The 15,216-nt window shown below is 49.0% G+C and overlaps 1 long non-coding RNA gene across 1 annotated transcript; it reads right to left on the minus strand.

Moving 5' to 3' along the window:
- Positions 1 to 5,475: 5,475 nt before the first annotated feature.
- On the minus strand, positions 5,476 to 6,049 carry LOC143788285 (uncharacterized). The gene is made up of 3 exons (XR_013218594.1): positions 5,984 to 6,049; positions 5,833 to 5,904; positions 5,476 to 5,630 (listed from the first exon to the last, which is right to left on the minus strand). It is a non-coding gene; the product is annotated as an uncharacterized LOC143788285 (long non-coding RNA).
- Positions 6,050 to 15,216: the final 9,167 nt, after the last annotated feature.

Genomic DNA, 15,216 nt, shown 5'->3' on the forward strand with positions numbered 1-15,216 from the left:
TGAGAGTCCCAGTCATCAGAAAAAATCAGAATATCATCCAGATATATTATCATAAATTTATCCAGAAAATCGCGGAAAATATCATGCATAAAAGACTGGAAAACTGAAGGGGCATTAGAAAGACCAAAAGGCATGACCAAATACTCAAAGTGGCCCTCGGGCGTATTAAATGCGGTCTTCCACTCATCCCCCTGCCTGATCCGCACCAAATTATACGCCCCACGAAGATCAATTTTAGAGAACCACTTAGCACCCTCTATACGAGCAAACAAATCAGTAAGCAATGGCAATGGGTATTGATACTTAACAGTGATCTTATTCAGAAGCCGATAATCAATACATGGTCTCAAAGAGCCGTCTTTTTTTGAGACAAAGAAAAACCCAGCTCCCAAGGGAGAAGAAGATGGACGAATATGTCCCTTTTCCAAAGACTCCTTTATATATTCCCGCATAGCAGCATGTTCCGGCACAGACAAATTAAACAAACGACCCTTTGGATATTTACAACCCGGTATCAAATCTATGGCACAATCGCACTCACGGTGCGGAGGTAACGACCCAAGCTTGGGTTCGTCAAAGACGTCTTGATAATCAGAGAGGAACTCAGGGACTTCAGAGGGAATGGACGACGAAATAGAAACCAAAGGTAAGTCCCCATGAATACCCTTACATCCCCAGCTCAACACAGACATTGCTCTCCAGTCCAAGACTGGGTTGTGAGACTGCAACCATGGCAATCCCAGTACCAAATCGTCATGTAAATTATACAGCACCAGGAAACGAATAATCTCCTGGTGATCCGGATTGATACGCATGGTTACTTGTGTCCAGTATTGTGGTTTATTATTAGCCAATGGGGTGGAGTCAATCCCCTTCAGAGGAATAAGAGTCTCCAAAGGCTCTAAATCAAAACCACAACGATTGGCAAAGGACCAATCCATAAGACTCAGAGCGGCGCCAGAGTCAACATAGGCGTCCGTGGCAATGGATGACAAAGAGCAAATCAGGGTTACAGACAAAATAAACTTAGACTGAATGGTGCCAATGGAAACAGACTTATCAAGCTTCTTTGTACGCCTAGAGCATGCTGATATAACATGAGTAGAATCCCCACAATAGAAACACAATCCATTCTTCCGTCTAAAATTCTGTCGCTCGCTCCTGGACAGAATTCTATCACACTGCATACTTTCTGGCGTCTTTTCCATAGACACCGCCAGATGGTGCACCGGTTTGCGCTCCCGCAGACGCCTATCAATCTGAATAGCCATTGTCATGGACTCATTCAGACCTGCAGGCACAGGGAACCCCACCATAACATCCTTAACGGCATCAGAGAGACCTTCTCTGAAAGTTGCCGCCAAGGCGCACTCATTCCACTGAGTAAGCACAGACCATTTACGGAATTTTTGGCAGAAAACTTCAGCTTCGTCTTGCCCCTGAGATAGTGCCATCAAAGTTTTTTCTGCCTGAAGTTCCAAATGAGGTTCCTCATAAAGCAAGCCCAAGGCCAGAAAAAACGCATCCACATCGCGTAACGCAGGATCCCCTGCTGGCAATGAGAAGGCCCAATCTTGAGGGTCACCCCTGAGCAAGGAAATCACAATCCTAACCTGCTGAGCAGGGTCTCCAGCTGAACGAGACTTCAGGGACAAATAAAGCTTACAATTATTTCGGAAATTCTGGAAGCTAGCTCTATTCCCTGTGAAGAACTCCGGCAAAGGAATTCTCGGCTCAGATACCGGAGCATGTACCACAAAATCTTGTAAATTTTGTACTTTCGTGATGAGATTATTCAAACCCGCAGTTACACTCTGGAGATCCATTATTGTCAGGTGCACACAGAGCCATACAGAGATTAGGAGGAGAGAGAGAAAAAAGACTGCAGCAAGGCAGACTGGAGGAAAAAAAAAAAAAAAAAAAAAAAATTCCAGCAGACTTCTTATAACTCTCCTTTCTCAACCTGGGTCTTTAACACTTTAGGGGCCGGTCAAACTGTCATGATCTCTGCAGGCAGAGATCATAGCAAGCCTATAGAGGGACAAGCTCTCGGAAGATGGAACTATACTGACCATGAACTAAGCCTGCCGCGCAACTAGAAATAGCCAGGTAGCATTTCCTATTTATCGCTAGATGCCCAGCTCTGGCCTAAGACCTAAATAGCTAGCAGAGGGAAATATAAGACCTGGCTCACCTCTAGAGAAATATTCCAAAGAAGACAGTAGCCCCCCACATATAATGACGGTGAGTTCAGATGAAACAACAAACGCAGCAGGAAAATAGTCTTAGCAAATTTGAGGTCCGCTTACTAGATAGCAGAAGACAGATAGTATACTCTCATGGTCAGCAGAAAAACACTAACAAAACACCATCCAGAGATTACCTTAAACTCTGGCATTAACTCATAACGCCAGAGTAGCAATCCCTGATCAACGAGATCTTTCCAGACACAGTAACAAAACTTCAGCTGTGAACTGGAACAAATAGGCAAAACAAAACATGGACAAAAGTCCAACTTATCTAGTAGTAGTCTAGAAGCAGGAACAAGCACTGAGAGGCATCAGATAACATTGTTGACCGGCAAGAAACCACCAGAGAAATGAGCTTAAATAGCGACACCCACTACTGATGGAACCAGGTGAAACAGGAAAGAGGATGACAAGTCCAATTCCACAAGCGGCCACCGGGGGAGCCCAGAATCCAAATTCACAACAGAGTAATGGCCCGAAGGCACATGGCGCACAGGGAGATCGGAGCGAGGGCCACTGGTCCCGGTGGAGAGTCGCAAGATGGTGGCACAGTTACTTCCGGTTTGTATTTGTGAACGTGAAGAGCATACCACCCTTTGTCTCCCCAGTGACGGGTGTACCGAACGCGGTCCCCCGGGTAATGATCCCAGCCTGGGTGTCCCTCGATGAGATGCGCCTCCACATCCCGCCGATTCACAAATACCTCCAAGGCGAGGCCGGGCTCTTTGATGAAGCCCCAACCTCCCTGTAAGCGGAATGTACTGATGACTCCGTACCGCTGCGGGCCCCAGTCCTCAGCCGTCTGTCTGACCCGGGCCTTAGCCTGGAGGTCCTTTTCCCGTTCAGCCTGACGTCGGAGTTCCTTCTTTCGTGCCCACTCCTCCTGCCGGCGTAGCTGTTGGCGATAGTCTCGCTGGTGGATGACCTCAATGCTCTCTCCCTCCGCCTGGGCCTCTCCAGGGAACCCGATCAGGTTGGTGGTAGCGCGGGTCCACTTAAAGGTCATCCACTCCCCTTGGAGGTTTACGGGCTGCTTGATGGGCTGCAATGGAACGTCGGCGGTCTTTAAAGTCTCCCAGGGCCTCTCGCATTCGATGCGGCTACACACCCGTCCGGGTGGTCGTTGGCGGGGGTGAGTCTACGTCGATAAGCAGGGGTTCTTTGGTCAACCGGGCAGGGTCGATGTTGTTATCTGCCTCCGCGGCGTCTCCGGCGTCGGTCTCCTTTTCCGCAGACTGAGGTGTCGGCCCCTGGTGATGACGTGGCCCCTCGCTGGTAGCGGCCGCACGCTGACACAGGCTCCGGAGCTGACGGCATAGTTCCTCCACTTCTGCCCCGAGGATCTCCTGGTCCACGCGGCCTGGTAAGGGTTCACTCGGCTCCCATTGGCTGGGACTGGTGCGGGTTTTCTCCCCCTCTTCCGGGCGACCTCCGCTCGCCATGCTGCCAACCAGATTCTCTCTCGTGGCGTCCAGTGATTCCGGCTCCTCCCCGTCTGGAGGGCGGTTTCTTCTTTCTCCATCATCCCAGACTAGGAGGTGGACCTTTCTTGTTGATGGGCATATCTCTCGAACATAGTAGTATCTGTGAGGGGCTGGCTCTACTTTCGCACCGTTTTTCCAAGCTACTCCCACAACGACACGCCCCACTCCTCCTGCACGCCACATGGTGCTGTAATGGCGGTGGTTTTGGCGGGAATTTCTGGCGGCAATTGGCAGCACACAGTCTTTAAGCAAATCACAGTTCCAATCACAATTCTGACACAGTTCTTAGGCACACATGACTTGATTTTTCAGGCTTAAGTAGATCCTGTTCGTGACGCCAAGATTTGGAGCGCCCCCACGTTAAGGGCAATGGGGTATTCGGCACCGGGTCTATCTCTCTCGGTTCTGGGGATGTCACGGTGGCCCGACCCGGTCCGTGGCCCTTTTGAGGGGCGTCCAATTAAAGGTGAAGTTTGTCTGGTGTTCGTGACGCCACCTGTGGTACTTGGTCAGGGCGACCGACGCTGCTTAGGGGTCCGCTGGGGTGATGGAATGGCAGCTAGATGATATACCTTCCCACAGGTGAAGTATGTCCCCAGGGCTTCCCGGATGTGTAGGTGGTGATGGTGGGCGATGTAAGGCGCAGTGAATAATGAGGATACAAAGGTTGCAGTCTCTTTACCTTTTACTGAAGACTTCGGCGTCCACAGTCCAGAGTACCGTTCACAGGGCAGGCAGAATCCGGTCAGTCCGAAGGCACATCCAGAGTTCCCTTACTCAGGTGGAAATCAGTAGCCTTCCTACTAGCGCCTGTGTGTTGTAGTACCTCCCTGCTGAGCACAACGGGATAGTCCTCACAACTTTCGTGAATGTTTCTGATCTTCTCTCTCTCTCTCTCTCTGTCCCCCAGATGGTATGGATAGGACAACCCATATGACGGGGTAGGCCTGGAGCTTATTTATAGGGACCCTAGTGACGCCCCTCTCCCACAATTTGCCTCCGTGTCGTCTTAGGTACTAAGGTCGGGCAACCAACTTGGAATTGACTGTCCTGCCGGTCTCTGAAGTAATACGTAGAGTCAATTACTCCCTCGGTGTTCCGGCCACCGGCTACGCGCCTCAGAAGGAGGCTGCCGATCTTGGGGCAGAACTCCTCCCGGTATTATCACCTTGTGCTGTGACTTCGTTTCTCACTCTTCACAATACAATACCTTTCCTGTCCTTTCTTAGGATGCTGCCGCAATGGGTGCAGGTGCAGCTCCGTAACGTTCAATCTCGTGCTTGGCCTCTGTCAGGATCCCACCCCTGACAGGGACCCTCTGTCTGCAGCTCAGATGTTCCTCCTTCTCCCCCCTGTCTGCCTGACAGGTCCTCTCTGGGTCAAACCCAGGTAGCTTCTGACTGACTTCCTATCCAACCCACCAGTTTTACCCGTGTGTGAGGAGTGCCCTAATAGATAGAAGCAAGGCTCCCCCTGGTGGACTGGAGTGTGAAGTGTAGTGTGTGACTTGAGATACCTGGTCAGGTGAACTCCTTTAGTACCATCAGACGTAATATCACTCCCCCTGGTGGAAGAGCGACATTACTGCAACGACCAGGACTCTGGGGCGCTGCAAGAGAAACTCCTGAGAGTTTCTCTCATCACACACAGTTGTGTGATCACGGTCAAGGTCACTGCTGCATCACACTGCATTGCAATACTTACAAAATGCATTTCGGACCCGAGTCGGGGCATTATTCCAGCCATCCCACATCGCTTTGGCCACCTTATTCCATAGCCGCCGGATCGTCACGTTGTCCGAGTGCTGCGGAACCCTGGTGTCCCACAACGGGACTCGCTCATGGACCAGGGAGATTAGGAGGCCATTTTCAATGAGGTCCTCATCCCATTCTGGAACCTAAAAAATAAAAAAAGACATTAATGTTGGAGAGATTAACATAAGGAAAAGAAAGAAAACAGAGACAGAAAACTGGCATGAATATTGAAAGTCAAGGGAAAAAAAGGAGTCAAGAAGAAAAAGGTAAAGAGGAAAGTAAAGAAATGAACATTCAAGAATAGTAAAGTGAGGATACAATGAACAGTCAGCCAGGTATACTTACACGCTGCCGCCTTGCCACTTGACCGTGAACCCGCTGCTCCTGCTCAGCCTCTGCCGCAGTGGAAGAAGTGCTCTAAAAAAAGGGAAAAAAAATTGTCACATTTGTAGATGTGACAGTGAATACTTACCAATCTGAGGAGGTGAGTACTCACTTCACTGACATGTTCGGCTTGTGCAGGCCCAGGACGTTGCTCCTCCTCAGAAGAAGATGACATTCTGATGCATGCAGAAAGAAAAAAATGGCAGAAATTAGGACATATAGAGACAGAAAATAGAAAATAAAGACATTGGCTTTGATACAATGTTCAGAGTGTTGATTCTTCCCAGGTTCCTGCGTCTGTCTGCTCTTGTTCCCAGTCTGCTGAGTTGTGGATTGCAAATGTCCACTCCCTCCCTTTATCAGTTTGTATGTGGGGGGTGGCTAATCAGTGTCTAGATATGTTTTCCTGTGGTGCAATGCATGCGTTCACAAACACAAGCAAACGCATGTGCTTGCGAACGCATGCGTTCACGTAGACCGTAATGCGTTTTTTTGCCGCATTCCTTCCGCTAACAACCGCATACGTTTCTAGGCGGCAAATTGACACCTCTAAAATTACTACATTATGTAGCGTTTACCGCGCCAAACCGCAGACGACGAAACGACGCATGCGTCATCTAACGCGGCAAAACACAACCGATCGCAGACACATGCGTCCCTAATGTTAAAGATAGGAATACACGACGCATGCGGATAATTGCAGCACAAACACTGCGGACACAACCGCAAATGTGAAACCAGCCTAAGGTGCTTTCTGCTACCGGGGCAGGTAGCATACCTGTCTCGCCGGTGCCAGTGTTCTGTTCTGTCTCCTGGGGTCTGGCGTGCTGTCTGCAGGGCCTGGTGCTGCGGTGCGGTCGTGTCCGTTTGCGGTGTCTCGCTTTCTGGCGGTGTTTCACTTTCTGGCTCCGTCGGGGTTGCAGTCGCGAGGTCCAAGTTCTCCCTCGGCGGCGTCACCTTTTCCAGCAGAGCGTTGCTTTCCGGCTCCACCGAGGTCTGGGAGCGCGGCTGGTGAGTACTGTCGCTGCGGCTGGGCGGTTGTCATTCTCCGGACCAGGGATTCTTTCTAGGCGGCCACCACTCTCATCTGGGTCTTTAGAAGTTGCTAGGCCAGCTCCTCCATCTCCGCGGCGAGGAGCTCCGGGTCCATGGTAGGTTTCAGGTCCGAGATTTCTTGCCGCTGTGGACCGGGGACATCTCCACAGGTGTCTGTAGATTCTGGCGGCTCTCCATAGCTGTCCGCCAATGTCTCCACCAGGTAGCGTGCAGCCATGTTGCTGCCACGCTCTCCCACGTCTCTCTCAATCACACATCCAGGACTTTCTCTACAGTGCCTCCCGCACTTCCCCGCCAGCCATCTCTGGGGGTGGACCCGTCCTGGTGACGGACATCTTTTGTTAGTATTACAGTCTTTCAAGGGAGTGGATCCAGCTTTCGTGCCGGTTCTTGAACTCCACCTATGGCAACCCATCCTTTCCTGTTCTCTATCCGCCTCATGGTACAGCAATAGCAGCCGTATTTCAATTTCACACAGTATAACACAGTCCATTACAGTCCATGGCGCACAGGACCCATTCCAATGGATCGGTCCATCCTGTTCGTGATGCCAAGTTGGAGCGCCTCGGCAGGGCAGTGGGGTACTCGGTACTGGGTCCGGTCTTAAAGGGGAAGTCACTGTGGCTGTGACCCAGTCCGTGGCCCTGGGCGCCCAATTAAGGGGACGGTCTTTTAAGGGAAAAGTGTTTATAAGTCTTTCGTGACGCCACCTGTGGTGTTCGTTCGGTCAATAGTGGGACCGACACTGCATTAAAGGGGTCCTCTGGGGGATGTTGTTGCAGCACTAATGGTACACTTCCCACATGTAAAGCGGGGTCCCCAGGTGTCCCCTAAGGTGTATGGCAATGATGACGTACGCTGGTAAATGAGTAAAGGACACAAGTTATAAAGTCTTTACCTGGTTGACTGTTGTTGGCAGGCCACAGTCCAGGGTACCAGGCACAGATAATGATGTGGCCCCGCCGGCTCAGAGGCAAAGGGAGAATTCCTTTTCCAGTAGAGGTCCGTCAGCCTTTCCAACTAGCGACGTTCTATGTGAGGTCCCTGCTGCCTGAAGCTTACTGGCAAAGTCCTCTTTTCACCTGTCCTGGGACAGGTACTTGCACGACAGGCAGCTTGAGCCGTTTTACAGGGACTCTATCATGCCCTGGGCTCCTCAAGTGCTGCTGCGTCTCAGGTGTACATGAAGAACATAAAGTTCTCAGCCCTCCGGTTCTGCCAAGTGTCGTACAGTTCCACTAAGGCCTCGGGCTCCCGGTACTGCGCTTCGGCTCTGAGGGTGCCCGGTCACAGTTCCCCTCTGAGCCCTGTTCCTCTCCTGTACTCCTTTCCTCTCCAGCTCCTTCACATTCAACCCCTCAGGTTGTTTCTCCTTTCCAGAGGCTGCAGCTCCCTCGTGGCTGCCAGGCCTCTGTCTGCTCTCTCAGACTTCCTTCTCCTTCAGTGTTTCTATCAGACTGGCTAACTCCTCCTCCAGACCAGGACATATCTTCATATTTGAAGGAAGCTCCCTTGAATCCGGTTCCTGAGCTCCCCCTCCTGGTCTGGATTTGGAATATGTTGGATGTTACCTGGTGAAGAAAACTCCATTGCCTCTGAGCATGATATTCCTCTCCCCAAAGAGAAAGCAACATCACTGCAACAACCGGTTACCTGGGGTGTTGCACTGTCCCATGGGCAGCGTACCTTCTGTAACGTCTTCTGCACCATCAGAGTCCCATCTGATCTGCTGTGGGTTCTCTCCTGCTGGTTCCACACAAAGAGAGACAGAGTCCAGTTTCAACTTATAACAGACAATTTTACTTTAATTCTTTCGCAGTACGTCCAGCTCAGTTACAGCAGCTTCACAGGGAACATCACAGTACACATCCTTGTCTATTCCTGTGCTTTTCCCTACTTTTTCTAGAATGCTCTTGGGTTGTACCGCTTCGTCCGGTACTGCAGCGTTTCCTCTGTCCAGCTTTACTATCTTTAGGAGTTCCCCTGTCCGTTTAACACCAGACATAAGGTCTTCTGCCCATGTAGTAAGCTGCCACATCTTGGTGCTGCCCTGCATTCCACTGTTGCTGCTTCTTCAGTTCCCAAGCCCTGGACATCTGGGCTCCCAGCTTCAAACGTTACGGGCCCACTGTGTTGCCTGGGCTCTAAGGCCCTCTGACCTATCTGGGCTCCCTTGCCCTACTGGGCTGTCTGGGCTCCCTGGGCCCCACTGGACTGTCTGGGCTCCCTGGCCCTACTGAACTCTAACATGGAAATACTCCTATCTTACCCACAGCTGACCCTTCCTATGTTAACTATTCCATACCCTAATCTATGTGTGCCTTATGTGTTCCCATCTAGTGGGCTAACTTAAGTACTACGCTTCCCTAACATTCTATATATACATATAGCAGCATACAGGGCAACATGAACATATCCAGACAAATAAGGTATACATGACAATATTTACAGATCAATAAAGTAATCACTTAACCGGGATGTGTTTGGGGTCAAGACAGTCTCTGTGACGCCCTACATATACATCAATATACAGCAGAACAGATAAACTGCACTATTACATTTTGAGCAGCCAAGTAATAAACTACAAGTAAACCCTACACTATGCGGATTACAGCCCACTGTATGATATCGCAGACCTATGTTTAGCAGATCTCTCATTTTCCATAACATTGCTTGTTGTATCTGTTGGACAGATGACAATATGACCTATGAATGAAGAATGTGATGGGCTAGATTCACATCTGCATTGACTCCTAGATCCGTCATTTTTACAGGAACCTAGTGCAGCATGCTACGCTGTTCTTACCGGAAAATTACAGAAACCTAACAGACCTCATTATAAGTGAATGTGACTGTTCTGTGCCTGACATGGATTTTATTTTACTGTTCCTAATTAGGAACAAAAAGGAAAAAAACTATTTCTAATGCAGATGTAAAGCCAGCATTATACAGGTGTCTAAAATGTATCCATCACCCATAGACAATAACAGCATCTTCCTAATGGATTAGTCATTAAAGAGAGTATGTCATGAATGGACTCTGATCTTATTTTCTTGTATTGAAGCACAATAAAGGTCATTGTGAAGGGAGAGGGCAGAGGGTCAGCAGTGACATCGCCTATTGTGATTGGTGGATCCTGTATTATTTGTTATTGTAATCATGCCTCTGATGATAAGGAGTCTGCTGAAAACTCTTCCTGAAAAGACAGGAAGTAGGAGTCTAAAATAGATCCAGTAACCAGTGAGAAAATTGAAAGATTACAAAAACCCGTATTAAAAAAATAGGTAATTTTCTGAGGACACTTTCCCTTTAAATAGCTCACAATTCATATATTCATTGTACGAATCTCACAATTAGTCTTTGATTGGTGTCAACTTTTTCCATCATTAAAAGAAGGTCAAAAATGCCGAGTGAACCCAGTCTAATTACAAAGTTACATACTTGTTATTTACAGAGGAATTCTATTGTAAATGCTGCTCTAACTCGTAAGTAGTGATGAGCGAACGTGCTGGGATAAGGTGTTATAAAGTGTTATCTGAGCATGCTCGGGTGCCATCCAAGTTACTTCGGCGTGCTTGAATAATATGTTCGAGTCCCCGTGGCTGCATGTCTCACCACTGTTAGGCAACCCCTGCATGTGTTACGACTGTCTAACAGCCGAGAGACAAACAGACTCAGTGTCTCGAACATATTATTCGAGCATGCCGAAGACACTCGGTTAGCATATGAGCATGCTCGCTCATCACTACTCATCAGGCTTGCATGAGTACCCCATTATTTACATAGGGATTGACTCTCCCTGTATAACTAACAACTGTCAATTTATATATTAGAGAAGGGTGCAGGACTCGCAGGCTTTCTCCATGGATCCTGACAAAAATGCAAAAATATATATCCCAGAAAGCTTGACTTCCCTCCCTCTGACCTGTAGTGTCACGTACAGAAAGAAGTTGGGGTCCTGAGATCTACTCTAATGTTCGAACCCAAGTAATGTTCCCAATTTGCCTTATGCAAACATTCACATTTCATAGTTTTATAAATTTACTCATGCCCCTTCATCATCCACACAGTCTCCTCGGCACAGCACTCCTGCGCAGGCGCACTTCTCTAACCTGTCGAGGGCATAGTAAAGCACTGCAGTGCGCATGCGCCGGGGCTATTTGACCTTTCCTAGCACCTGTGCACTGCAGGACTTTGCTCTACCCTCAACAGGGCAGAGATGTGCGCCTGCACAGGAGTGCAATGCCGAGGAGATGCGTCATCCACACCAAGCAAGCAAGAGGACTGCATCGCAAGAAGATGGGAGGCGCAGGACCAAGAAGAGCGACACCCATCGGACCGGACTGCCCCGCAGGTGAGTATAATAAAAGTTATTTTTCTTCTCTTACGGGTCGGGTTGGGGCAGATACAGTAGCGTATCTACTGGGGGGCAGAGGGGGCCATCGCCCCGGGCCCTGTCACATGAAGGGGCCCACCGGGAGTCATGAGGCAAAACACCGCACAGGAGGAGAGCAGGAAAATGCTGAATCCCCTGCCTGACAGACATTCTGGAGCTGCTAGCACAGTGGAGTCTCCCTCCTGCATTGTACGGCGCAGGCTTTACTGACCTGAGGAGCTTCCTCCGGGTTGCAGTTTGGTGCATGCTGGGATTGGCTCAGGCACGCTGGGTCCTAGTGCCCACCGTGCATTTCCCTCAGACACTTCCTGGTCCTGGATCACTGACTGTAAACTTGGTAAGTGGCATGTCATGGTCACTGGGGGGTGAATGTGACAGGATGGGGGTATTGTGAGGGAGGGGGGACATGGCACTGGGGACTGAATGTGAGAGGATGGGGGTATTGTGAGGGCTGAGGTGGGTGAGGGGTGACAAGGCACTGGGGGGTGAATGTGAGAGGATTGGGGTATTGTGAGGGAAGGGGAAAAGGGCACTGGGGACTGAATGTGAGAGGATGGGGGTTGTTATGAGCTGGTGGTTTAGGAGCAACATGGGACGTGCTCTGGAGGAGGTGGTACCTGTACTGACCGCAGTTCCTGAGCTTAACACAACACTAGAAGTAGCCGTGGGATGTTCCTGTCACTCCCTAGACACCTCGTCACAGCCAGAGGACTAACTACCCCTAAAGATAGAAACAGGAAAGCTATCTTGCCTCAGAGAAAATTCCCAAAGGATAGACAGCCCCCCACAAATATTGACTGTGAGTGGAGAGGGAAATGACATACGCAGAATGAAACCAGGATGTAGCAAAAGAGGCCATTTTAGCTAGATAGATAGAACAGGACAGAGTACTGTGCAGTCAGTATTAAAAACTAGAAAAATCCACCACAGAGTTTACAAAAATCTCCACACCTGACTAAAGGTGTGGAGGGTAAATCTGCTTCCCAGATTTCCAGCTTAACTGAATAAATCCATACTGACAAGCTGGACTAGAAAAAACATAGAAAGTGCAGAACGATTAAGTCCACAACAAGTGGACTGCAAAAGAACAAAGCAAGGACTTATCTTTGCTGAACTGGTCAGAATATCAGGGAAATCCAAGCAGAGATGTGAATCCAACCAGGAACCATTGACCACTGGCACAGGCTGAAGGATAGAACCAGGTTAAATAGCCGAGCCAGAAAGACAATCAGTGGAAGCAGCTGCTGACTGCTAAATCCAAGGAGCAGCCGTACCACTTAAAACCACCGGAGGGAGCCCAAGAGCAGAACTCACAAAAGTGCCACTTACAACCACCGGAGGGAGCCCAAGAGCGGAATTCACAACAGGGGGTATTGTGAGGGCTGAGGTGGGTGAGGGGCGACAAGGCACTGGGGGCGAATGTGAGAGGATGAGGGTATTGTGTGTGTGCGGGAAAGGGCACATGGGGGTGAATGTGAGAGGACTGGGGTGTTGTGAGGGGTGACAGGGCACTGGGGGGTGAATGTGAGAGGAATGGGATATTGTGTGTGTGGGGGAAAGGACACGTGGGGGTGAATGTTAGAGGATTGGGGTATTGTAAGGGGCGACAGGGCACTGTGGGGCTGATTATTATAGTGTTTTGTTAGGAGATTATATGCACTCTCTAAGGCCGGTTTCACATGTCCTGATATTTCTGGTACTGGAGATATCGTGTCCGTGTGATACATCCATGTGGCAACTGTGTGCCGCATCAGGAACGTACGAACGGATGCCGGGAAGCAGCGCTACAGTAAGCGCTGTTCCCCTACGTGTGGTGCTGAAGCCAGCTGTCATCTGTTCTCCCCTGCTCAGCCAGTGAGCAGCGGAGAATGAAAAAAAAAACAATGTGGGATCCCCCCTGTATTTTAAAATCAACCTGGCAAAACTCACAGGTGCGGGCTGCTATTCTCAGGCTGGTAAGGGGCCATGGATATGGGCCCCCCAACCTAAAAACAGCAGCCTGCAGCTGCCCAGAAAAGGCGCATCTATTAGATGCGCCAATTCTGGAGCTTTGCCCAGTTCTTCCCACTTGCCCTGTAGCGGTGGCAAGTGGGGTAATGAGGGGTTAATGTCACCTTCCTGTTGTAAGGTGACATTAAGCCAGCTTATTAATGGAGAGGTGTCAATAAGACCCCTATCCATTACTAATCCTACAGTTGTTAAAGGGTTAATCAAACACCACACAGTAAGAAAAAAGTCTTTTAATGAAATAAAACAATATACACATTTTTTCCATCTCTATTAGTCTGCCATTCAAAGCGAAGCCCTCCACCTCCTGTAAAAAATGTCAAAATAATAAACCAACAATATACCATACCTGTCCGGCGTACAGTCAGTCCCACGTAGTAATCCATATCTAGGGGAATTTACAGTTTACAACCGGGAGGGCTGCTACTGCGACCGGCCTGGCTGTAAACTTCTGGTGAATGAATGAAATGCTGGGAGTGGAGCTTCAGTGACTAGCGGTGCCGTCACCGAAAAAATAGGAAAGTTACTGGCACCAAATCCCTTGCTGGATGCTGCTAAATTCCACCTCATCAGCCTGTGTGCAGACAGTGGACCATTTGCGGAGTACAGGTGCCCACCAAAAACAAAAGTAAATGCAAAGTCCAATAGAAATGATCCTTTATTCGATCTAGTAAGACAGTTTCAGCACAAGACAACTTCTTAGGACGACGGCCGTTTTGCTGTGGTTGGGTACTACTCTATGATATGCAGGAGGACAGAGGCGGCAGCCAGTGAGCGCTCTCATCAGTCTGGTGGGAAAAGCGTTCATTGGTCAGCGTCTTGCATGAGATGCCTCCTTTTTCAATTCCTGCACTCTGTGCACTGCGCTCTCCCCAGCTCTGGGTATCAGAATGATTATGGGAGAGAGTGAGAGGGGTCCGATGCTGCTTGACACCGAGCTCCTCTCACTTACGCCTGTAACCTTGACTGTGTGGCCCCATAACGGCTGTGTGGTCTGCTGCTAATGTCAGTACACCCCTGCCTGCAAGGGCCTCCTCCACCTCTGTGTCCCAGTGTAGTTGCACTGGCTGCACTGGCAGTATGTCCGCCCCTGATCTTGACCTTGGAAGTATTTTTGATTTTTGCAGCTGTAAACTATACCCATGATCTTAGCAAATTCTTGATAGAAACAGATTCAAAAGAGGAAAAATATTTCCAGACATATCCATATCTTCTCCATAATGAAAGTGATTAATCCTCTCTTTCCAGCAATAGTGACTCATTAAATATAAATGGAAACACAAAACAATCTGTTTGCTCAGAGCCAAGGATTTGTCTTCATTCCTGTAAAATAAATAAGTAGCAGTGTATTTGCCTGCCTTTAGCGGCATTGATATAAGAATATCCTATTTTGGAGTACAGATGCTGGCAGTGACCGGGTCAGCAGCACCTGTATCTCACTATGGGTATGGTGGTCACATGGTTTTCTCCACATCTGGGAAAAACATTCTGATTATTCTGATCGCTTTGATCAGAGCGGTATCAGTTTTTCTCGATAGTGAAGAGAACTAGTCTGTGAAAATCGGACCCATAGACTTGCATTGCCGATTTTGACCTGAGTGTTGGATCAGTGATTTGTAAAGTTTCAGAACGTTCCCTGTTGGACAAAAATATTAGCGAAAAAAAAAGAAGTTTTAAAAGATTTGATACTTTAATATTGATGGACTATGTACTATGCAGCACTCTGCAGTTGACAGAGATGTCTTGTTCCACTCCACAAATAAGCATATCCAGCTACGACTGGCATCAGAAACAGCTGATCGGGGGCGGTGGCGGGCGTCGTACCCCTCTGATCTGGCATTGATGACCTATCCTACAGCTAGGCCAGAAACATTAAAGGACCAAAA

This window comes from Ranitomeya variabilis, chromosome 8 (assembly GCF_051348905.1).
Source record: "Ranitomeya variabilis isolate aRanVar5 chromosome 8, aRanVar5.hap1, whole genome shotgun sequence".
Classification (NCBI taxonomy): domain Eukaryota; kingdom Metazoa; phylum Chordata; class Amphibia; order Anura; family Dendrobatidae; genus Ranitomeya; species Ranitomeya variabilis.